Genomic DNA, 24205 nt, shown 5'->3' with positions numbered 1-24205 from the left:
TTGGTGCATTCCTATTCTTTGGAAATTACAATCCAAGTGAATCAGTTACACAGTTAAGGGATAAAATAAATCTTTGGATGTCTCTCCATCAGGTTATTCATGGTGAAGCAATAGCCCATATTTTACTTTTAGCCATTATTTTGTGTCAGTTGAGAAATCAAAAGTTTCATTTTACGGCTCTTCTGGTAGATACTTGGAGGAATTACAACACACTTTAGCATGTTTAGAAATGTCCTTTTTCCTGGCCACATCTCACAAGGACATAATTGCACAGTGGGTGCTTTCGGGAATTTTTAAATATCTTCTGTGAACAAGGAGAAATACAGACATGTTGGCAAAGCTAATCATTTTCGTTGTGGATCTCACACTTGCTTTGGCCATTTTTGTTATCCTATATGCTATTTACTTAATAGCAGCCACAAGTATTTTCATCTCAGCCCTTTTCTATATTTTCAAAGGGGAGAGGGAAAAAAACTATGATTTCAACAAGGGCGGAGTCTGGGTAGTGGATTCCAGCAATGCTGCTGGGAAGCCATTTGTAGGCAGCACAGAGAGAACCAGCTCCAGGATGCTTCCTGTCCATTTTCCAGCAGGAGAGAAGGGGCCTTCTTGCCCAAAGAGAATGGTTCTGTCTTCTAAAGAACAGGAGCTCTCTGAGGTGGAGGAGACACGGGGAAGACTTGCCAGAACGCCACATCCACCCAAGTGAGAGGTAATTTTTAAGGCGAGTCTGTGGAATGCTGAGCTTAATTCTCCCTTTTGTTACTGAGATAATACAAGTAACATGCATGCTTGAGGGGAGAGAAGAAAAACAAACAAATGCTTTTTATCACCGCCTTCCATTTTTCACAAAGGGAGTTGTCTACATTTCAAAAATGTAGTCCTCTTTAGGGACTACAACCAGCTTTTGTTTTCAGCTGAAAGTCTCATTTACCTAGTAAATCAGGGGGTCCTACCTGTGTTATTGCCTCTCTCAATTATTGGTTATACACAGGTCAAAAATGGTTGAAACTTCTGTTTCAGTCTTCTCTAGCAGTTTAGCTGAAAGGCTTGGTAGAAGAGAAAGTTTGAGAAAAGGGATGTTCATTCCAACTGTGGGTTGTTTTCCTTGACTCTAAGTGATAAAGACAATCAGCAGTTGTCCTTGAGTGCACAGTGTATTTTCAAAATGGTCCTTGGAGCAAAAACAATGCCTGAGCCCTTGAAACGGCAGAAAGGACACTTACTCTCTTCTTGGTTCGGTGTCCTGTGAACAGGGGAAAAATTTCAGGGTGACCTAACACTAACACTTCAAACTCTGCAGCTGGACTCACTTGGAGTTATCTTGTTCCTTGTTAATTTTACCGCTTTGGTGCAGTGGAAGCAGATGAATCGACTTTGTCTTGGTTTTTTGTCAGATAAATGGCCACCATAGCTGCTCTGTGTTTGGGTTTTCATGGTATAAATCCATATATTTTATGGTATATAGATACATTTTTCTCGAAAACAGTATCTGGTTAGTTTGCAGAAGCTTTTGGTAAATTAATTCAATTTTAGCAATTGTGATTCTAACTTCTTAAAACCAAACCTTTGTCCCCATATCCATCTCCATTGCCTAGTGGACTTTTGACACCTTAACTTCTTAAAGCATGTCTTTCCAACAAACTGTAAAATCATGTTAGTCTTTATGTAAGGTAACACTTAAATGCACTCTTTACCAAAAAAGTAGCAAAATGGTACTCAATAAGGACAAATAATAAGCTTAGCTTCATGGACAATAAATACTTAAATTTTTAATAGATTTTAAGCCTTCTCACTGCAACAAAGAAAAAATTAAAAGAAAAGAAAAGAAAGAACATAGTAACTCAGTGAGGTGATGGATATGTCAACTAGCTTGATTGTGGTGATTGATGAGGATTTTAGGCTGGTTAATTTTAAAACTTCAGATGAGAAGCAGGCTCCGAGGAGTGGAATTTGCTTGCCCTTTGATCAGAGACAGTTGCATTTGTGAAGGAAATCTCCATGCCTCCCTCTCTGCCCCAGGAGGAAGGGGGGATGGCCTTATCTCTGGAAACTCTTAATGGGGAAGGCAAGGATTTAAGTTGGTTACTGTCTGGCAATCTCATGTAAGTGACCCCCCCTCCCCCCAGCCTGCAAATATTCTTTTGTCTTTAGCTGAGGATGATATTTAAGCGGTGACTTCTGCCATTTATGCAATCTGGTTTGATTCTTATCTAAAAGTTGTGGGACGGCCCAGTGGCCAGACCCTATGGGCACTGGTACCATTTTAACTTTTTTTTTGTCTTGTAAAGAGATAATTCACATACCTACGCCTTAAATTTAGCCTTACTCTCCACCCAACTTTGAAGCAGAAGCAGCAGCAGCAGCGGCTCCTCCTGCCCGTGGGCCCTGTCCCCACGCAGCAGCCTGACTGCCATGGGTCCTGTCCCCATGCCGGCAGCAGAAGCTCTGACTGCCCACGGGTCCTGTCCCCACGCAGCAGCCTGACTGCCATGGGTCCTGTCCCCATGCTACACTATTCTCTAAATAAAAGAGCACTACTGCCAGATCTTGAGAGTCCAAGAAATCTTTCTTTCGACTCCTCAGCTCACCGACCCCGCATCAGTGATTACTTCACAATGTATACGTATATCAAAACATCAAGTTATACACCTTAAGTGTATATAATTTCCAATTAAGAAAGCTGAAAAAAAATAGAGCATAATGTGTCCAAAAATGAAAAGTAAATAAAAGCTCAAAGAGGGAAAAAAAAGTGCTTAAACTTTTAGAAAACAATGAATTAACTTTAGTATAATAACATTATCCATGTTTCAGTCATGGCATTTAAGAGTTTAATAACTGCTCCACGGAAGAAACTGATACATTTTGTTGAATGAGCAGGTTGTAGTAAGGGATTCTAAAATAATTCTCCATCACATAGTTTCTGACTTTCTATACAAATGTAGAGGGGATGACCTATCCTGTGGGATGTGGGTTCACGACGAGTCCGCACCTTAAACTATCAAACTATTGCCCCTACCTGCTGACCACCTGCAGGAAATTTACAATTACAGAAACATTATTTTGCTTTTTGAAAATAATGAAAATTGAAATGGTTTTTCAATGATAAGAAAACTCAACCACCATGCAAATGTCATGGAAGAGGTACGCAGAGTGTGTTCCTATCTGTCTTTAAGTCTTAATTCACTCAGCGACCTCTCTAGAAGGTGCAGAGAGGTGAGGACACAGCTCAGGCCAATTTTAGGACAGGTCCCGAATGTGAGGTATTGCCTGGAGTCAGGGATCCTAGTGAAGAACTAAGCAGCGGTGGGGGGCGAGAGAGAGGAGCGTGGGAAAGGGAGAAGGGACATGACCTGCAAGCCTTGGGTGTCATCAGACTGAAGGGCACCCAGGCAAAAACGCAATTTTGTCTTGCATAAGCAAACAAATTTTGCTTTGCATAAGCATTTGGATACCTAAGAAACTTCTACACTCGACTGTGCTACCTTTCAGGGGTAATGGGCCACAGTTACACCCCAACAAAGATTTCTTGCATGGTCTTTGCCATTTGTCCCAGAGCTCTCTGAACTCCTCTGTCTTCCTAATGTAGAGGATTAGGGTCAATGGTAATGATTTGATAAGACAGGAAAGCAAAAGAGCTTTACATTTTGAATATCTTGAGGTTTGCCATCAACCTTCACCACACAGCTGTCTTCAGGCCGCCTTCAGAGAACCTGCTGGCCCCTCAGGGCATTGAGTTTGCAGGCTCTGCCAGGCTCCTGCAGCTCCCTTGAAGTCCTTTTCGCATCCAAAGCTGTGACTGCCCCTAAGCCCCGACGTGAATTCCAGAAACTTAGATTTAGTTCTGTTAAATTCTTAATGCTGTTGGGTGAGAATTCATTTCTGAGACATATTATTTACCAGCGATTCAACGAGGGCTCTTTTTAGCTTTATTTCATAGAATGTAGCAGCACGGTCTTAAAATTTAAAAGGATCTTGAAAGTCATTGAGTACACTTCTCATCCAATTAAGAAATATCTTCTGTAACATCACTGAAAGGTGGTCGTCCAATTTCAGTTTAAAAATTTTTCGTGAGACGCACAAAGCAGCCTGTTGTTAGGAAGTTCTTTATAAAATCCGATAGAAATCAGAGTCCCCACAACTCCCATCTCTTTGTCCTACTTCTGCTCTGTTAAGCACTCCAGAAAAGAGTTGACTAAGTACAGTGACTTCACTGGAATCACAAACTCTAAGAAGAAAGAGGAGCTTCTCTCCTTATGAATTCCCTACTTGCTACTCACACCATTGAACAAAGTTGCTGTTTTCTATGTAAATAGCCCCATTTAAGATCATAACTCAGAAGATAAATTTAGGGTTTATTGTGTACTTTTATAAAGGATTCTTAATTTGTCTTTTCTGACTTCTTGTACATATTTGTTAATCAGAAATTTTGAAATTCATTTCGAAGCTTCTTGTAGTCTGGGAGTGTTGCCAATTTGCAACAAAGAACGTCATTTTATTAGCACATTTATAACTATTAAAATGTAATTCTAATGCACTGACCCAGTTTCACAGCACATCAAAAATTTAATTCAACTCCAAATGACTCTCACAGATGTCCAATAATTTTCCAGTGGATGTTGTTATTTGGAAGTTCAGATGAACTTGAAAAGTTTGGAAAATTGGCAATCTTGTCAATACAATTTTTTGTGAATACAAAAACAGCAACAGTTTGAGTACGCTAATCTTTATGGAATGAGGCCCCTTTTATCAAAGATAGCTAAAAGCAGAGAAAATTGGGAAAGGGTCCAGCTGTCCCGTTTCTAGTGGCAAGGGGACCAGCTAAAGTGAACCTAGGACTGGTGAGAGGACGTTCGTATGGCCACGATCCCCACGGCTTTGTTACTAGGCTTGGGAAGTTAGGGTGCTAGAAGCCAAAGGTTTTCTAGTTTTCTGGTTGGCTGAGGGAGAGCAAGCTTTCAGAAGCTGCAAGATGAGGAGGGAACTCAAGTCCTGGAATGCATATCTATTGTCCCTTTTTTTGTTTGTTTCTGCTTCTGGTGACATTTCTAACAATATATAAGTTTTTGGTTTTGGGAGTTCAATTAGGATCTTGATCACATTGCTTATTGGCAGTGTAATTTGAGTCAAGTGACTGCCTCCCTAGGCCTCCATTCCCCCATTTGAAAAGAAGGGGATGTGAACCCGATGACTGTGGGCAGCAACCCACTTACAAAATAGAGGAAGATTGCCACAGATGTTAGCTCAGAGCCAATCTTCCTCAACAAAACAAAACAAAACAAAGCAAAAAAAAAAAAACAAAACAGGGTAAAGGACTTAAATAGACATTTCTCCACAGAAGATATACAAATGATCAATAAACACATGAAAGATGCTCAAATCACTAATCACTGGGGAACTGCAAATTAAAATCATAGTGAGATACCACCTCATACTCATTAGGATTACTACTATTAAAAAACAGAAAATAACAAGTGTTTGTAAAGATTTCAAGAAATTGGACCCCTTGTGCACTGTTGGTGGGAACGTAAGATGGTGCAGCCACTACTGAAAACAATAAGGTGGTTCCTCCAAAAATTAAAAATAGAATTACTATATGATCCAGCAAGTCTACTCTATACCCAAAAGAATTGAAAGCAGGGTCTTGAAAAGATGTTTTTACACCCACATTCATAGCAGCATTACCCACTATGGCCAAGGGGCAGAAGCAACCCATGTGTCTGTTGAAAGATAAATAGATAAACAAAATGTGATATATACATACAATGGAATATTATTCAGCCCTAAAACAGAAGGAAATTTTTGCATATGCTACAACGTGAATGAACTTTAAGCACACTATAAGCCACTCATAAAAGGACAAATACTGGGGCCAGCCCTGTGGCTGGGTGGTTCAGTTCACGTGCTCCGCCTTGGCAGCCCAGGGATTCGTGGGTTCAGATCCCGGGCACAAACACGGCACCGCTCATCAGGCCATGTTGAGGTGGCATCCCACATAGCAAAGCCAGAAAGACCTACAACTAGAATATATGACTATGTACTGGGGGATTTTGTGGAGAAGAATTGAAAAAAAAAGAAGATTGGCAACAGTTGTTGGCTTAGGTGCCAATCTTAAAAAAAAAAAAAAAAAAGACAAATACTGTGTGATTACACGTATGAAAGGTACCTGGAGTTGTCAAATTCATAGAGACAGAAAGTACAATGGTGGTTGCCAGGGACTAGGGGAAGGGGGAAATGGAGAGTTATTGTTTAATAAGCACAGAGTTTAAGTTTTGCAAAGAGTTTGAAATACTTCTGTGGATAGATGGTGGTTGGCAAAATTTGATAATTACATTTATCTTCTGAATCAATATATAGAATATCGTACAAATTAAAGTGAAGATTTTCTTTTCACCTGGCTATAGAACTAAGCTATAGGGGATAATGTTCTTCATGGGGCATTTTATATAGGTAAATTGTCCAAATTATTGTGGATTTTACAAAATTGCATAAAATACATATGCCGTATTTCAACCCAGACTGCACAGTAAAATCATCCAGACAGCTTTTTCAAAATAATCATTATTTGGTCTGGGGTTTAAAAAAAATATTTCCAGGTGATTAGAATGTGTGGGCAGAATTGAAAACTGCTCTCGGCTCTACTACTGAATTATCTTTATCAGCCAGAGACTATTGGGGTTCTTCTTGGCACTAATAACCATGGGTCTCCCCAGTGATTAGCTAGCTAATCAATATTGAGGAATTCAATATTGTAAGCCCCAGCATGTAAATCCTACAAATAAGTACTATAGATTCTTATATAAATTAAAAACAATTCATAACAGAGTTTAATGGCACTTTTATTAGATTTGCTTTCAGTCTCGAACAAGATGAGTCAATAATTTACTTGACATTCTGATGCAGTTAATTCTTAGGAAGGCGGTTCAAATACGTTTAAGAAAAGACAAGTTAACTGAAGGGCTCATCTGAAGGCTCCTATCACGAGAGACCAAAGTGAGGACAACAGAAAACAATTACAGAATATTTACTACGTGATTGTTCTTATGCAAGACTCTCCAACTAGGTGACAACCATATTTCCAGAGGTTGGGATTCATTATTTCCTTTGGGCATTAAGCCATCATGCTGTAAATTTCCAACCCTGAGTTCTTCACACAGCTCCAGCCATTCCTCATATTGCATCATGCGTGCTAAAAGTCCTGGCACCAAATTGAAATTATGTTTTTCCTCTTCTGTGGGAGCTATAGAAATAGACTCTATTTGAAGTCTTTGAACTGCATATTGCTGCCTGAATAATCTTGGTAAAAGATGACGATGGCACTTGTTTCTCTGCTCAAAGACTTGCTGTAGCTCCCATTCACCCGAAGGAGAGTAACGTGAATACCTTGATCTGGTAGTCTCAGCCTTCTAACCGCTTAAGACCAATGATTCCCCTGTGGGTTGGCTGAAATTCAGCTGACCTAGGCTGGACATGGCTGGGCTAGGCTCCAAGCTATAGGCTGGGTCTATGTCTGGTCCTCAGATCCTTCATCCTCCTTGGACTGGGAGCTACTTGAGGTGATGGCAGGAGTACAAGAAAGACAGAGGGACCCTTGTGTTGACTTAAGGTGCAGGCTTGGAGTTGGCACAGTCACTTTGAGTCACATTCTTTTGGCCAAAGAAAGTCACGTAACATCAGTGGGGCAAAGAAATACACTCCTTCCATGGAGGTCATGAAGTGGGTGAATATATACTGAACAATAATTTAGTATACCCACGAGACATAATAGAATAAAAACTTTCATAATCAATAACATTATCAATATTATTAAGTGGTTCTTATTTACTATGAAATCAAACGCAGGCTTAACATCGTCAGGGTGAAGTTTTAATAGAGGATTTGAAATTCGCATGCTTTACTTTTTGAGATTTTCCATGACTCCAGTGAAACAGAGATTGGGCTCATTTGCTCGAAATAAGTGTTTGGAATCTACCCTTTCTTTGGCCATTTTTCAAAGCTGGAAATTGTACCATCAGGTGTCCTTTGAATTCCTTCCTCGACCTCCATCATCATTGCTGGTGGCTCAGCTCCCCCAGAAGTGTACATAGACGAGGCCCGAAGTCAGTGCTGTCTTGGTAGAGAGAACAGGGTCTTTAGGGTGGACAACATCCTGGATCCACCATAGGCTGACTCTGATCCTGGGCAAGTCATGTAAACTCACAAGTCCACAGTTTATTTAGTAAAACTTGTCCAAAATAACAAATATATTGCTGTGTTGATTAAATGAGATAAAATATGGAAATACAATTCGAAATACTAACCAGAAAATAGATGTCCTTATTTATAATTTGTCTAGACTATAGTCTCTGTAGGTTTTAGTTCTCTTCCATTATGTTTATTTACTTGATTTGTCCTTAGTTAGTAACCAGGTGTCATTAAGAGCAGAGCAAAATTTTTAATTTATGGATAAGTAGCTAACTGTATTCCTATATTAATTAATTTTTCTTAGAGACCACTGACAGAAATAGATTATAATAAAAATAATCAATTAGCTAATCATTTAAATTTGGTTTAATAATCTGGGATACCATAATCGCTTCAAAATTTTTCATTTCATAATAGCAGCTAATAGATATTGACCACAAAGGAGATAACTTATTGAAGTAAGTAATTTTTCCCTTCTTTTAATTATGTGTGATAATTATCCCAATATATCTCTCAAGGCTTACTAATTCAATTAAATAGCACTGAAAGTATTTAAGAATTGCCAGAATTCTCCGTTTCACTTTCCATATGAATGGTTTGCTGAATAAGAAAAAGTGACTAGTGCATACATTCTGGATATTTTTTTCATCTCAAGTTTTGCTCCCTACCCATTTTGCTAGATAACATCTCTATGAAACACTGTAATTTCATGTCACTGTTAATGTTGACAAGTTCAAGGAGGAAATCACAGATTTCTTTTAAAACAAGACTCATGTTTCTAAAATAGGCCTGCCAAATTTAGACAAATATATTTGGAAAGGCTTTTTATTCCTAAGGGTTATGCTTTTTACAGCTAGGTTTATTTCACTCGAGAGTGCTTATAATAGGATTTTTAAAAATAATGTAAATGTAACTTTCGTGGAATCGTGGGATTTGTGTTTATATGCTCACAAATCTCACATATGTCAATTAATCATTCAGAGAAAAAGAACAATTCTTGAAAAGGGACATGACTATAATAAGACCTGTGAGTAGCTATATAAAATCCATCTTTTTAAAGTCATACTAATGTTTTATAAACACAAATATATGAATATATAATTTTCTCCAATTTTTTTTTAGTCTGAAAACCATAGGCTCTTGCAAAGTTCCTAAGTAGCTAGGTAAACATTTTCAGTTCTCCCTGAGTCGAGACAGGCTCAAACTTTCAAAGTGGAAGTGCTGACCTCAGAGCATAGGATAAAACATTCTGAGTGCCCCCGAATGAATTGCTGCACTATAGACTTCATTCCCCTTTGTAAAAGTGATGAAATAGTCTTCTTTTTAGTGAATAATGCTCAAGCCCGTAAGAAATCTTGGGGTGCATGAGCTGGAGGATATGAGTGCAAAAGGATTTTAATTCCAAGTAGTAACATATGGAACATTGATTGTCAAAGTGTTTCCATTCTTCAACCCTTTAGGCTCTTTGCACTGTGACCTTACAAATCCTCCCATCAGAGTGGCTGCATCCCTTTACTCACCTCTTGAATCCAGGCTGACCTTTGGACATGGTTAGGCCAACAGAACATGGCAGAAGTGAGAGTGAGCCAGTTCCCAGCCTGGGTCTCAGGCGACCTTGAACTTTTGCTCTCTTTTGTGGAGTCCTGCCAGCACCTTGGGAATAGCACCAGCCAGACATGTAGAGTGGAACCCAGTTGCCCAGCCAAGGCCATGACCAGCCTATAGTCAGCTGACCCCAAACGTGAGAGAGCCCACCCAAGATCAGGGGAGCTGCCTACCTGACCCACAGCTGGCCACAGATGCATGGGGAGCCAGCTGAGATCTGAAGACCCAACCAGCTGACCTACAAACTTTTGAGCAGTAATATTCTTGACCACTGCTTCTGGGTTGCTCTAACTCATGTTGATAATGCATTTTTTTTTTAGATCCAAGTATATTTTGCTTTTGTTTTTATTTTTGTTTTTTCTGCAGAAACTATTTTCATGCTAGATGTGCTCAAACCCACATTGGTTTTGTAGCTTTCAGGAGAATTCGTTGGATTAAGCACATTTTCACAGAAACTCCTGTAAATGTCTTTTTGTCCTATACCTTAGGTTACTATAAGCCCGATCCTACCACTGGCAAAGTAATAGCTAAATAATTTTCCTGAATAGCACTGACTATACCAAAAATCGAAGGGTCCAAATTCGAAAAAAATCTAGTAAAATTAATATTAGTTTGCAGATTTAAAAGCTGGTTCAATTGAACTCATGGTATTGAAAGCAGAAAAGACGTTAAGATGACAGAATTAAGTCTAAATATAACTTTTCTCTCAAAAATGTCAGTATAGAAATAAAAATGAGTAAAAATATTATCATAGACTGGGTAAACAGCAAAAAATACATATTGTGTAAAACACAGATAATATAAAGAAATACTGAAAGGGTAAACTTTTAAAGGATGAACAAATCAGGACCAGAAAAATAATAAAAAGTTGAAGGTGTGATATTAATATCACAGAAGTTCAAATTTAAGGAAGAGAAGCTTGAAAGAGACAAAACCAGAAAGATGCAAAGTTTAATCCAGAGAAATATTTACCCTAAATAATATGATAGCAAAAAAAATTTAACCAGTAAATACCGTAACAACAAAAAATAAACCATAAACTGTAAGAATTGCTAGGGAACAAAATAGATATAGATATGTAAGAATTTGAAATTCTAAACAAAAATTGAACATAGAGCAATAAAAATATAGTAAATGTCATATTCCTATAACAAAAAATATACTTTATTTTAATCACTCAAATTTATAAAAAATTTTCCATGTATTAGAACAAAAAGTAGAGATAGCACAGACTACATTCTAGATGTGCACACATACATGCAAAATAAAACTAAAAAATAATAACCAAAATCAAGGAGAAAAACTACAACTACCTAGAAGTTTGTAATGTTTCTCCCATAAAATATCTGAGATCAAAAAAGTAATCAAAATTGTAATTGCAGAGTATTTAAAAAGTTATTATAATTAAAATAATAAATATTAAAACTTAACAGCAGAGGGGCCGGCTCCGTGGCCGAGTGGTTAAGTTTGCGCGCTCTGCTGCAGCGGCCCAGGGTTCAGATCCTGGGCGCGGACATGGCACCGCTCGTCAGGCCACGTTGAGGCGGCCTCCCACATCCCACAACTAGAAGGACCTGCAACTAAGATATACAACTGTGTACGGTGAGGTGGGGAGATAAAGCAGAAAATAAACAAAAAAAAAAAAGATTGGCAACAGTTGTTAGCCCAGGTGCCAATCTTTAAAAAAAAAAAAAATTTAGCAGAGAAAAATACATGGCCTCACATATCCACCTAAATAACAGGACAGAATGAAAAGAAAAGAATTAACTACTGAAGACCAAAAGTCAGGACATAATAACAAAATATACTTAAGAAAAGGAAGAAAATAACAAAGATAAAGGCAACATTAATGAACTAGAAAACAGAAAAATAGTGGATGAATTGACTAAAAAGCAAGTAATTAGAGGTAAAATAGCAACACGACAGGTAACTTACTGATGAATCTAACCAACAAAAGGAGAAAACACAATTTTAATATTTGAAAATGGAGAATCAAAAACAGAGAGGAACTTAAAAATACCCAAAGAAAGTATTTTGCAACTGCAAATAAATTTGAAAAATTTTGCTCATCTTGAGGATTGTCTTGGAAATAGAATTCACAAGATCGACCCCCAGTGAGAGACTATAGTGTATTTACATATTACCCTTCCTGGAAGGAATCACAAGAAGTTAATTACAACGTACCCTTTGAGGAAAGAGATCTGTAGGGAAAGGAGAGAATTTCACTTTCCGTTTCATCTCTTTCAGAACTGTCTGAATTTTCTAGTCATACCTGTATTTCACTTTTTTTAATCTTCTGGGTTCATTGGGAAAAGAGATTATGTATTTCTTTGTATTGACTCAAATGACAAAAAATAAAAGATAAAAGGGACAACTGTGGATAGGGTGCACAGGCTGGAGATCAAGGAGTCAGGTGAGTGTGGTGGTGGGCGGAGAGTCGAGGAAAAGGGCCCAGAGACCCGATTACGGGCAAGCTTCATCTGGAAGCAAGGGATGGGCTAAGTCTAATGGAAAAGCAGCTAGCAAGGGATCAGCAGCCAAGCCAAGGCAGGGAAGGGGAGAGCCCATAACAGGGCATCTGCATGAAAACGGACCCATGGCTGGGCAGAGAACCTCTCAGAGCATCCAGGCTGGCCTGCACCAGAGTTATCTTTGCAGCCTCATCTTTTAGTACATTTCCCCAGGTATCCCACTGGCCATCACTCAGTTCTAAAATGCATTATGTTTGTGTATGTTTGTTTTTCAATGTTAGATTTATTTCGGGAAAAATATCCAAATGAGGCTATTTAACACAATTGAATATTAACACTATTTGATCTGGTACTCACTATTTTTGGACGTGCTTATTACACCAACAGGATAGTTACTGATCAAACCTGTTTGTTTCCTCTACAATAGGGGATTAGAAAGGGCAGTTTCCTCGTTCAGAAAGACGGAAGTTAGTTGAAATACAATTTGTTTCGTTTCTTATATTTGAAAGTACATTTTAAACAAGCCAAATAGACACCGTATGGCTTATCAGTAACTTGACATTGAAGAACAATGCACGGTTCGCGTTCTATTTCCAGTTTGCACACAGTGAGTGTTAATTCCTCCCTGCCTTTGCTCTTGCTGTTTTTCATGGGCAGGACTTTTATTTATACATTTTTCGTTTCCTCTCTTCTTCACTCAGTGCCTAGAGTTAATTCATATCCTCACCAGTTGTACATCAGGCTAGTTTCCCCTTCCAAAACCCTCGAGTTATGATGCCATTTATTACTCAATCTGATGGGTGGAAAATTTTATCTTTAAAAAAAGTTTAAAAAATTCTGAATATGGTTGAGCATCATTGAATATACTATTTGGACATTTCTCATTTGGGCAGATATGAAAAATGTTCTTTTACTCTCGAAGAGATGTACCCAGTATGTGACTAGTAACGTGGTTCTAAGTTTCTAAAACCTAAAACTTTGCCCTGTGTGAATCAGGAGTACATAAATCATCAGAGCACGGAAAATGTACCATAGTTAATTAAGGATCCTTTAAATCTATAACTGGGCTTGTTTTAGCAGGAGCAAAATATATCTTTACTAGAAACAAATATTTTAAAATATATTTACTTATTCTAAAAGCCAAGTACCACGGTCACCAGGTGTCTTGAGACTGTCCTGTGTGTCAGACATTATTGCAATTAAGGCCAAAGTTAGCTCTTAAACCTTGGAGAATTTTAGCTCTAGAAAACAGTAGATCAGGATTCTCAAACATTACACTGTTCATGAGTCACTGGACATCTTGTTAGAATGCAGGCTTTGAGTCAGTAGTTCTGGAGTGGGGCCCAGGACTCTGCATTTCTAAAAGCCCATAGGTGATGCTGATGCTGATGGCCTGAAGACCAGACTCTGTTTTAGGAAGGCTTTAGACCTTAGCTAGCTTGGCTCGTCATTTTATAGGCACAGAAAATGGTTAATATACCCCAATACTTGCTTTTTTAATTTAGAGAAACACACAGAATTTGCTTAAGTGTTTCAAGCTAAAAACATCCTATTTGTGTGACATAAATAATATGTGAACAGACTGCCATGAGTAATATAACATCTGTAGCTCTTAGAAAATGAAACATAGTTAATTAGGGATGGCATGAATTCTGTAATTATTGTTTTTAATGTTTTGTTCTTTCTAGGTCAAACCGCCATCTACACATGAATACCAGTGAAATTCTCATAAACAAGCAGAAATACCCAGCAGGCATGAAGAATCACAATGCTTCAAAAATGCATGTATTATGACATTACAACCTCAGTAAAGATAGATGTCATAACTCTAAAAGCTCAACCTTGGAGAGGATAAAAATGGTGTTCAACACCATGTACTAAAACTTGTTGAAATGTCTTCGGAGCTTGAACTATCCAGAGCCACCAAAATGTCCAAGAGTCAAATTGAAAATGTTTTTTCAAAATGCCTTAGCCAATCAAAAGCGAGCTTTTTTGCCACTGTGGCAAAACCGACCATTGCTTTTGCTGGTCTCAGTGTGGTCCAAGCGGAGCATCTTCCACAATCTGATTGAGGAACAGTGTGAAGTCTATGCTTCCTTCTGGCTTTGACCAGACGTAACTTCTCTCTCCACCATTAACACCCTGTCAATACTTTGTCATATTTATCACATTCTGTTATTTTACTCGCTTTGGTTATTTGTAAAGTTTTTCCCGTTTCCTATTAGATTATCCCTAAACTTTAGCATCTCAGCTGCTCTGCATTCTCAATTGTGCCTATTCAAGAGCGGTGAATATTAATAAACACTTTTCTGAATCAACAAACCCCCATAAAATCCACAGCCACAGATATAAATACTGTACATTTCTTTTTTTCTTTCTCTCTCTCTCTCTCTCTTTTTTTTTTTTGCTGAGGAAGATTCTCCCTGAGCTAACATCCACTTCCAATCTTCCTCTTTCTGTATGTGAGCTGCCATCACAGCATGGCCACTGATGGACAAGTGGTATAGGTCCACACCTGGGAACCAAACCCAGGCCGCTGAAGCAGAGCACGCAGAACTTAACCACTAGGCCACTGGGGCTGGCCCAATACTGTACATTTCAAGGAAAGGCAGAATGAATACAGGTGGAACATCAGCTGAGAAATGAGCTTACCAGAATCCTAAAAATTCAACAAGAAGGTCCAGAAGTTAGAGTCCTAAATGTTTGTTCATATCTTTGTTCACATATGGTTAATTCCTTAAGAGTAGTTAATCAGCAGCCAAATTCTAGTTTTTAGACACTCCCACCTTTGTTCATTGGAAGCCATGACAGTGTCATAAGAGCAGTTGGGTTGGGAGGTGTATGAGGAGCCATTGGAAAAGGGGAAACGGGGGAAGCTGGGCATTCTGGAATGTGTAGCTAAGCAGCACTGGGCTCCCCAGAAAGCTGAGCTGGACACAGAGTGTGTATGCTGGAAGTTTACTTTAGGCAATTCTGTCTCAAGAAACCAGAGCCAGAGACTGAAAAGTTATCAAGCTAAACACCACTGTGGGCAATTGGGGCTCAGTCCTCTAGGGGGTGCTCTGAGGAGCTGCATGGAACACACCTCAAAATTGTCCACCAGAAGGACAAGCAAGAGATTACGCATCAGCTTTCTTCTCCCATTGGTCAAGAGTTGCCCCAACAGGGTGTTCAGGACCCTGCCCTTCCAGGACTGCACATGCCCAACAGCTGAATGGTTTCCAGAAGGCATCTTGAGAGAGAGCAGCAGAGCAGCTCCAGGGCAGGAAGCAAGAGATAGGTGCTGCTGCTGACGTGGGGTGCAGTCAGGTGACACCTCCACCAAGCTAGTTACTATAAAAAGGCATACCAAGAGGATGTGACCCAGGGCACAAGAGGGGGCTGTCACCAGCTTTTAGAAGCACATGAGTCTAATGCAAATCTGTCTGCTCTGGAAATAATGAGCACAGGATCATACCCATCCCTTCCGGACAATAGTCAGAGAAAGGGGTACTCAACCAAGGGGCAGCCAGAGAGAGAAACTAGCTGGGGAGGAGAAGAAGCCAGGACATCGGGTGCATTGCCTTTACCTAGGGCCAAACTCCACCTTGTCTGTGCTTCAAACACAGACCAACACCTGGGTGGGAGTTTTTCTTTCTCTCTGTTCACGTTTTTGGTATTTAGTTGCTACTTATTTTAAATTGCCAGCTGAAGAGCAATGCCATCTGCCAGCCATTTTTATCTGCACATAAATTCAGTTACTTTATTGCTTTAGGTGCTCCGAGTTTTGTGCATTTTAGAGAAAGCTCTCAGCTTTTTCTGCTCATAACCTGTCTTAGTTTGGGTTTCTTGAAAAGCTGACCCTGAGGCAAGGATGTGGGTACAAGTTGTTTGTTTGGGAGGTGACCCCAGGAAGTGCTGCAAAAGAATGAGGAGTGAGGTAGGGAAGGAAAGGCAGCCGGGAAGTGTGTGTGCATGAGCAGGTTACTGGTGTCAGAATCTTTCTGGGAATGTACCCCACTGAGTGACGGAGAGCTGGGGTGTCTGGACCACAGGCTCCAGTTGCTCATTAGTTGAAGGTTGCTACTGGGAATTCCAAGCTGCTTGCATGGAGGCAGAGAAAGCTCTTCTGGTGCCAAGAAAGCCCCCAGGCTGAAAAGCAAGCAGAGAGGTGTGGATGGTTGAGGTGGAGGGGCTGGGGTGTACTACAGCAGTGAATCCAGAAGTTGACTGAGGGCATGTAGATTGGGACATCAGTAGCTTCTACTATACACTCTGAGATCGTTTTGCTATGGGCAAAATATCCCAACACAAAGAAAACAAGAGCAACAACCTCCTTCTAGCATCTGGGTGGAAAGAAGCATAGTTAATTAGTAAAGGATTAGAGACAATTAAAATTAGTTTAGAAACTGAGATTATTTATTACACTTTGTAGACAAAAACTTTAGAATGGCATTAGATGCCCTTAATAAAAATCCCCTTTGCTGTGACTGAAGAACAAATTGGGAAAGAAACCGACATATTCATGGCTCTGGCCTATAAACGAAGGACCTCACTGAACCATGTTAGATAACAAGCGCTCGGTTCTGTTCCCATGTGAACACGTGGAAACCATAGGGGAGTTTTTGATTTTCTTGTACTAGTCATTGCTCTGGACCATCACTAAGGTGGAGTCACTCAAAGATGAGGGGAGTTTTGACCCTCTCTTTCTCCATCTGATGTTTTCTGGTGAAAAACCAGATGACAATGTGTGAAAACTTGGCATGAATGCAGTGGATTTCACTGAGGAAAGAAGGCCAGACAGAGCACAAAAGAGAAACTAGAAAGGAAAGACTCTCAGTGGCTTCATAGATTAAAAATTCACCCCAATTCTTCATTTCCTTTTAATAAAATTGTAAATACAAACCTCTGCCATGGCCCCACGGTGCCAAGTGAACAATCCCTCCCCTTGATTCTGGGCTTGGCCTTGTAACTTCCTTTGAACAATGTTGGCAGACATAAACTTGAATGGTGGGCATGTCTTCTTGGCAACTGTGGGCCTCCATGAGAAAAGCATGTCCCAAGTAACTGCTACTCCTTCTCCTTTAGCCTTGGCCCCAGAATAAAACTTGGTTCCAACTTGAACCCAATCCCAGCAGGTGCTTCCATCTTGGAACATGGAGCCTGAAGGAGAGCTGCCCATGAAGCCTATTCTAGATGACGCCATAGCAGTCAACCTGAAAATCAAGCATGAGGACAGATGCTTACCGTAAACCACTGAATTTTGTGGTAAATTTTTAGGTGAATTTATTATGTAGCATTATTATGGCATTGTAAAAGTTCTCAGTAAATACCAAAGTATTCATCAGGCTACTCCCTTTTGAAAATTTATATATACACAGTGTTTAGTATACGAAAGTATTTATTATCCACAGAGGAAAGAGTTGAGGGAGGAGAAAGATGGAGAATGAAGATGGATTTTTGCTTTTATTACATTTATATCTATAATTGGTAAATTTTTTATAACTATGCATTACTTGTGTAATGTAGAAAAGAAAAATCTGACAAAAATTGTTTCCAGAAATGGAAAAATTTCATGAAACGAAAACATTATATTTGGTTAATTTAACTACCAAATTACCATTTATATTTCCCAGCAACTACTATGATGGATTAAAATCTTGCTACTCAAGGTGAGGTCCTTGGACCAGCAGCAATGGCAGGATCTGGGAACCTGGTAGGAAATGCAGCATCTCAGGCCCCACCTCAGACGAGCAGAATCTGTAACAAGATCCCCAGGCGATTCTTGTGCATAAGAAAGTTTGAGAAGCATTGTTCTAAAACATTAAGCATCTTGATTTCTGCTTTAATCACTGAAAAAGAAACTTTAAGAAGTAAAATATTTTATTTAAATTTCTTTCCTAATATGTGAAAAGTACTTGAAAGTATCTTCAAACATCAAAGATAATTTGTGAAGATAAACCTTTCACAATATTAAAAGATGCTAAAATGTTAAACATAAAACTAGAACTTTTCAGTAACTAGGGAGACAGGACAACTGCGTAAAAACAAAACAAAAAACAGCATTTACATATTTCAAGAAGGGCAGGGTGAACTTTGTAAATTGTGATTTTTCCTCCTACATCAAAAATCAGTGTTTCCACTTCCTGAGTGGAGAGCCAGCCTGGGCGTGGCTGTCTGGATTTTCATTCCCCCGTGAACTGCACAGTGCATCAAGACAGGACAGGGAGAAGTAGCCACCTGTGTTCCCATCACCATCTACAGAGACCTCAACTTCCTGCTTTCACATGTAAATCAAATACATCAACCTCTCACCCAAATCCCACCCCAATTCCTACCTAGCCTTTCCCAAAGGAAGCTCCCTGGACATGTGTGACTCCACCTCTAATTATTCGTGACTATATTTGCATGTAGTTTTCCTTATTATACTGTTATTAGCATGAGGAAAGGGCTCCTGTTGCCTGGGCAACCAGAAGTGGCACAAGCATTGTGCTTATTGACTGGATCCTACCTCTAGTTTTTCTGTTGTGCTTTTGGATCCTCTCAGTTTGTGGTCAAAATAATGCAACCCCAACCCCAGTCCTGCCTCTTTTCTTTTTTGCAGCTCTATCGGCAGTGTCCAGCTGATTTGTCTAATTTCTCTTGGATTTATGACCTTAACTTCTCTCAGTTCCACTTGCTAATGTTGATGCTTTCCTATTCCCTAATCAGACCCTCCCTTTTAAGAGCCCCTTCTGATCAAGATTGCCCACTCAATGTTTTCCTCTCCTAGACGTCTTTCTAAAGTGTTACATTTACTATAAAAATGACCCCATTTATGAAGTTTCCTTGTCTGTCCTTCTTATTTCCCTCCTTTCTTCTCGTGCTTGAGTTATTTTGCTACTGCAATACAAGGCTAATAGAAAAATGATGCCCCCTTTTATCATAATTCCTAATAGTAAGCTACATGAAATATTATCTGCCCAACCTCTTTTTCTAGAGTAGTGATTCTTAACCTTGGCTGAGTGTTGGAATCTCCTGGGTGGTTTAAAAAACATTGATGCTTGGGGCCCACCCCCAGAGATTATGATGTAATTAGTCTGGGGTGCAGCCTTGGCAGGGGAGTTAAAAAACCTTTTCAGGTGATTCTAATGTGCAGCCAAAGTTGGGAAGCATGGAGGGTAATAGCTTTTCAACCAGACCTTTTGTTTTTGTCACTCCTTGGCATTTATGATGATAAATTACAATTTTACACTTCGTTTAAGTTCTTATTCCACTTTGGTCCATTTTCACTCCACTTCATTCTCTCCTTCCCTCCTTCTGTGCATTTGAGAAGGCTGATTCTCATAGGCTGTCGTTTTCAGGCTCCTGTCCGCTGGTTTTCAATGGTCTGCAGCTAGTGGGAGGCCTTTCCGGGGATCCTGGAGTACTATGGAGTGAATATTTGTGTCCCTTCAAAATTCATATATTGAAGTCCTAATTCACAATGTGATAGTATTTTAAGGTGGGGCTTTGGGAGATAATTAGGTCATAAGAGTGGAGCCTTCATAAATGGGATTAGTGCCGTTATAAGAAGAGGCAGGAGAGAGACGAGCTTTCTTCCTGCTAGGTGAGGATACAGCAGGAAGGCATCTGTTTGGAAGCCAGGAAGAGGGCTCTCACTAGCAACCAAATGGACCCACACCATAATCTTAGACTTCCCAGTCTGCAGAATTGTCGTGTAAGCCACACAGTCTATGGTATTTTTGTTATAGTGGCTTGCACTGACACGGAGGGTGGGAGAAAGGGAGAAGGCAGGGTGTTTCTCCCCCTCTCTTTTGGCCTGTGTGGTGCCTCCAGCTGTGTCCCCTCTGTGTCTCTAGCTCCTGTCAGACAGTGAGACAGACTCACTGTGCTTTCAATTTCCTAGGTATGACCTGGCCCATAGATTTTGTTAATATAGCCTCTTCCCTTTGACCCTCCAGCCAAGGAGTGTTAGTATACTGTTTTATACTGTTAGTAAATTCTGGGCTATATCATCATCCCATTTGGCATCTCAGTTTACTCAGTACCTGTGCAACCAATCGCCAGTAGAATTGTCTCTGTGTTAAATACTTTTGTTACAGGCTCTTAACATCAGCCCTGATATCAGTTCCCCACATTGAACCCAGCGTATACGGGGTTAAAACTAAAACCCACCACCCCCTTTCCTGCTTCTCTAGCTCCACACATATGTAAATACCTGTTTCTTTAAACTTGGACTCTTTGAGCTTTACAACTAAATGGGAGTTACAAATTGTTAAAAGCCCAGGTGGCCTGGAGTTGGAGGCACACTAAAGTTTAGCTAATCCTGTGTCCTTGAGTTTGCCAGGAAAGACGCTGTCTCAAGAGTATCAAGGAGCGGAGGCTTCCCAGACCTCAACTCCTCGACTCCCAGCACTCAAACCTGCCTCAAACAAGAAGATGAGACAACGGCGAAGGATGCCCACCTGCCATCCTCCTATCTCACCCTCCCCCCGCCTTGCTGCAAGCAGCCTCTCAAGGCCAAACGCAGGCTGGAGGGAAAGCACCGAGCTGCACAAGCTACATGTTCCCCCCTCCCCTACCCGAAACCCCAAATAAAAATCCCTACCCATTCCTCATCGGGGAGCTAGCAATTTTTGAGGCATGAGCCCTTGCTTTGCTCCCTGTGCCTGGCATAGTAAAAACCTTTCCTCTTCCACTCAAGACTCTGTTCTCGTGATTTGGATTGGCATCGGGTTCAGAGACCGAACTTTCGGTTACACTTTGAACTGTTAGCTTCCATGGTAGAGTCCTGCTTGATACAGTTCTCAACATGGTGTCTAGTTTCCCAGATGCAAAATCCCTCATGCGCATTCTGCCAGAACCCACTCTGATTGACCCTCAGAGGGCAGGAGTGGGTGGTGTGCTAGGATGTGTGGCCTACATACCATCTTAAGGAGGCAGGTCTATGTCACTTTGTGAGATATATATATCACACGTTGACCCAAGATCTGTTGTTCCGAGTTACTACTTTAACAGTGGAAATATAAGAGGACTTCCCTTTCCAGCAAAAAACAACTACACATCACTAATATCAGGTGCAGAAGCAAAATGCTATATGCCCCACCCAGACCTTGGAAGGAGTTCTCCAAACCCTTGTTATCCCAGTGTGATTTGTGAACCAGGAGCATGAGTGTTACCCAGGAACTTTAGAAAATCAGAATTCCAGGCCCCACCGCAAGCTTTCATTTATGTAATTCACATACCATCAAACTCATCCTTTTAAAGTGTACAATTCGGCAGGTTTTTTAGTGTGTTCATGACATTGTGCAACTATCAACACTTCTAGTTCCAGAGATCTTCATTATTCCAAAAAGAAATCCTGGGCCCATTAGCAGTCACTTCTCGTTTTCTCCTCCTCTATCCCCTAGACAACCACTAATTTGTTGTCCCCATGAATTTGCCTATTCCGGACATTTCATATAAATGGAATCCTGTAATATTTGGCTTTTGTGTCTGGCTTTTCTCACTTAAAATAATGTTTTTAAAGTTTAGCCCTATTATAGTATGTGTCGGTACTTTATTCCTTTTTATAACTGAATCATATTTTATTTTATAGATAAACCACATTTTGTTTGTCCATTTACCAGTTGGTGACTGTTTGGGTTGTTTCCATCTTTTGGCTACTATGAACACTCATGTAGAACACTTGTGAAGAAGCTTCTGTGTAAATATGTTTTCAGTTTTCTTGGATACATACCTATGAGTGGAATTGCTAGGTCATATGGCAGTTTAAGTTTTTGAGAAACTGCTAAACTTATTTTCAAGGCAGCTGCCCCATTTCATATTCCTATCAGCAATGTATAACAGGCCAATTTCTCCATATCCTCACCCACACTTCTTTCTGTCCATGTTTTGATTATAGCCATCCCAGTGGGTATGAAGTGGTATTTCATTGTGATTTTGATTTGCACTTCCTAGTAACTAATGATGTTGACCTTCTTTTATGTGCTTCTTGGCCATTTGTGTATCTTCTTTGGAGAAGAAAATTCAAATCCTTTGGCCATTTTTAATTGGGTCACTTGTCTTTTATTGTTGAGTTGTAGGAGTTCTTTATAAATTCTGGATACTAGAACCTTATCAGATACATGACTCGCAAATATTTTCTCCCATTCCATGGGTTGTCTTTTCACTTTCTTGATAGTGAATGCACACGTTTTTATGAAAACATACTTTATCTTTTCTTCGGTTGCTTTCACTTTAGATGCCATAACTAGGAAACCATTGCCTAATCCAAGGTCATGAAGATCTATTCTTAGGTTTTTGCTAAGAGTTGTATAGTTTTATCTCTTATATTTAGGTCTTTGATCATTTTGAGTTAATTTTTTGTATAAGTTGTGAGGTAGAGGTTCAATTTTGGATTATTTTGGCCATCCTGGGTCCCTTGAATTGCATATGCATTTTTGAAAGAGCTTGTCAATTTCTGCAAAAAAGATAGCTGGGATTTTGGTAAGGATTGTTTTGAATCTGTAGATCAATTTGGGGAGTATTGGCATCTTAACAATATTAAGTCTTTCAATCCATGAACATGGGATTCCTTACCACTTATTTAGATCTTCTTTTATTTCTGTCAACAATGTTTTGTAGTTTTCAGTTACAAGTCTTGCATGTTTTTTTGTTAACTTTTTCCCAAATGTATTATCCTTTTTGATGCTATTGTAAATGGAATTGTTTCTTAATGTCATTTTTGTGGCCTGGCATTTTGAAATCTGCATTTTTAGCAAGACCTCTAGATGATTCTTACACATGTTAACAGTTTGAGAAGTGCTGCTGTATTCAACAAACTCAACCCAAGTGACATTCCACACAACACTGCCCAATTCTGTCCCATATAGCTGCTGGCTCTCCAGTAAGTGACTTGAGACATCATAGTTACAGAAAATGGCAGAAGGACCAAAGATACTACCTTACTGAGTAAATTAAATGATTTTAAATAAGAGGAAGCAACTAGATAATATAACTAGGATTTTCTGTGTTAATTCCTATGCAATGGAAAACTATTATTAAATATCCATTTAATTTATGAGTAAACTACAATGTTGGCTTCTGTCTGAATTATGTGGATGTAAGCCATTTGAAATAATTGTCAGTTCTCCATTTCATTCTCAATGTATTTTTTGTTCTTTTTTTCAATAATAGCTACAATTAAACAGTTATATCTTATACTAAATATGTTTATTAGACCCTGTTTTGCTTTCTGGTTCCAGATATGACACTAATTACCTCCGTGACTTTGGAATAATCAGTTAATCTTTCTAACTTACAGTTTCCCCAACTGAATAAGGTAGGAATTGGACTAGATTTCTCTAGCATCTCACTCTTTTGGCTGTACATCAGATAATTCTAAATTTCTATCATGTCCAAATATACCATTTAATTTTATGGACTATATATTTCAGAGTCAGTCATAAATAATACAAAGTATGATTCAGAATGGAGTCTGTGAGGTCTAACATTTTTATACATAGATGCAGCTACAGGTCAAATTCAACACAACATTTATAATCATAACAGTATATTCTCTCTAGTGATATATTTTTAGCAAACAATTGTTGATAAAACAAATTAAACAAAATACAGTTTAAAGAACTTAGGAATCCCATGGAGTTGGTTAAAATGATATTTACATGTAAGTCTTCTTCAAATTAATCCTTTTCTGTATATTTAATACTCATTTTCTTTTTTTCCAAATTTCACATCAATCATTTTATAAAAAATCAATGTGCAAATTACCATATTTGTACAAAAGGCTGCTAACACGATGCTTTCCAAAGATGAAGTGAACATTTTGGTAAAAAGCCACCAAGCTAGGGACATTTAATACTTGCATTTCTTTACCGTTAATTCAGGTTAACTTTTTCCATCAGTCCAAGTTACTAACAATTTACGATGTAATAAACATTCTAAGATTTCTGCTAACAATTATTGCCTTGATAAATAAAATC

At 39.2% G+C, this 24205-nt stretch overlaps 1 protein-coding gene across 2 annotated transcripts in view; it reads left to right on the top strand.

The window, feature by feature from the left end:
* Positions 1-346: 346 nt before the first annotated feature.
* ANKEF1 (ankyrin repeat and EF-hand domain containing 1) overlaps positions 347-24205 on the top strand; it is a 98612-nt gene continuing 74753 nt past the window's right edge. Inside the window, exon 1 of one of the 2 annotated variants that reach the window (XM_070247197.1) lies at positions 347-712. The gene's annotated coding sequence lies outside the window, so the exon portion shown is untranslated. The remainder of the gene's footprint in view (positions 713-24205) is intronic. The other variant, XM_070247199.1, reaches the window with a different exon arrangement.

Source organism: Equus caballus, chromosome 22 (genome assembly GCF_041296265.1).
Source record: "Equus caballus isolate H_3958 breed thoroughbred chromosome 22, TB-T2T, whole genome shotgun sequence".
NCBI lineage: Eukaryota > Metazoa > Chordata > Mammalia > Perissodactyla > Equidae > Equus > Equus caballus.
This window is presented reverse-complemented; position numbering and strand designations above follow the sequence as displayed.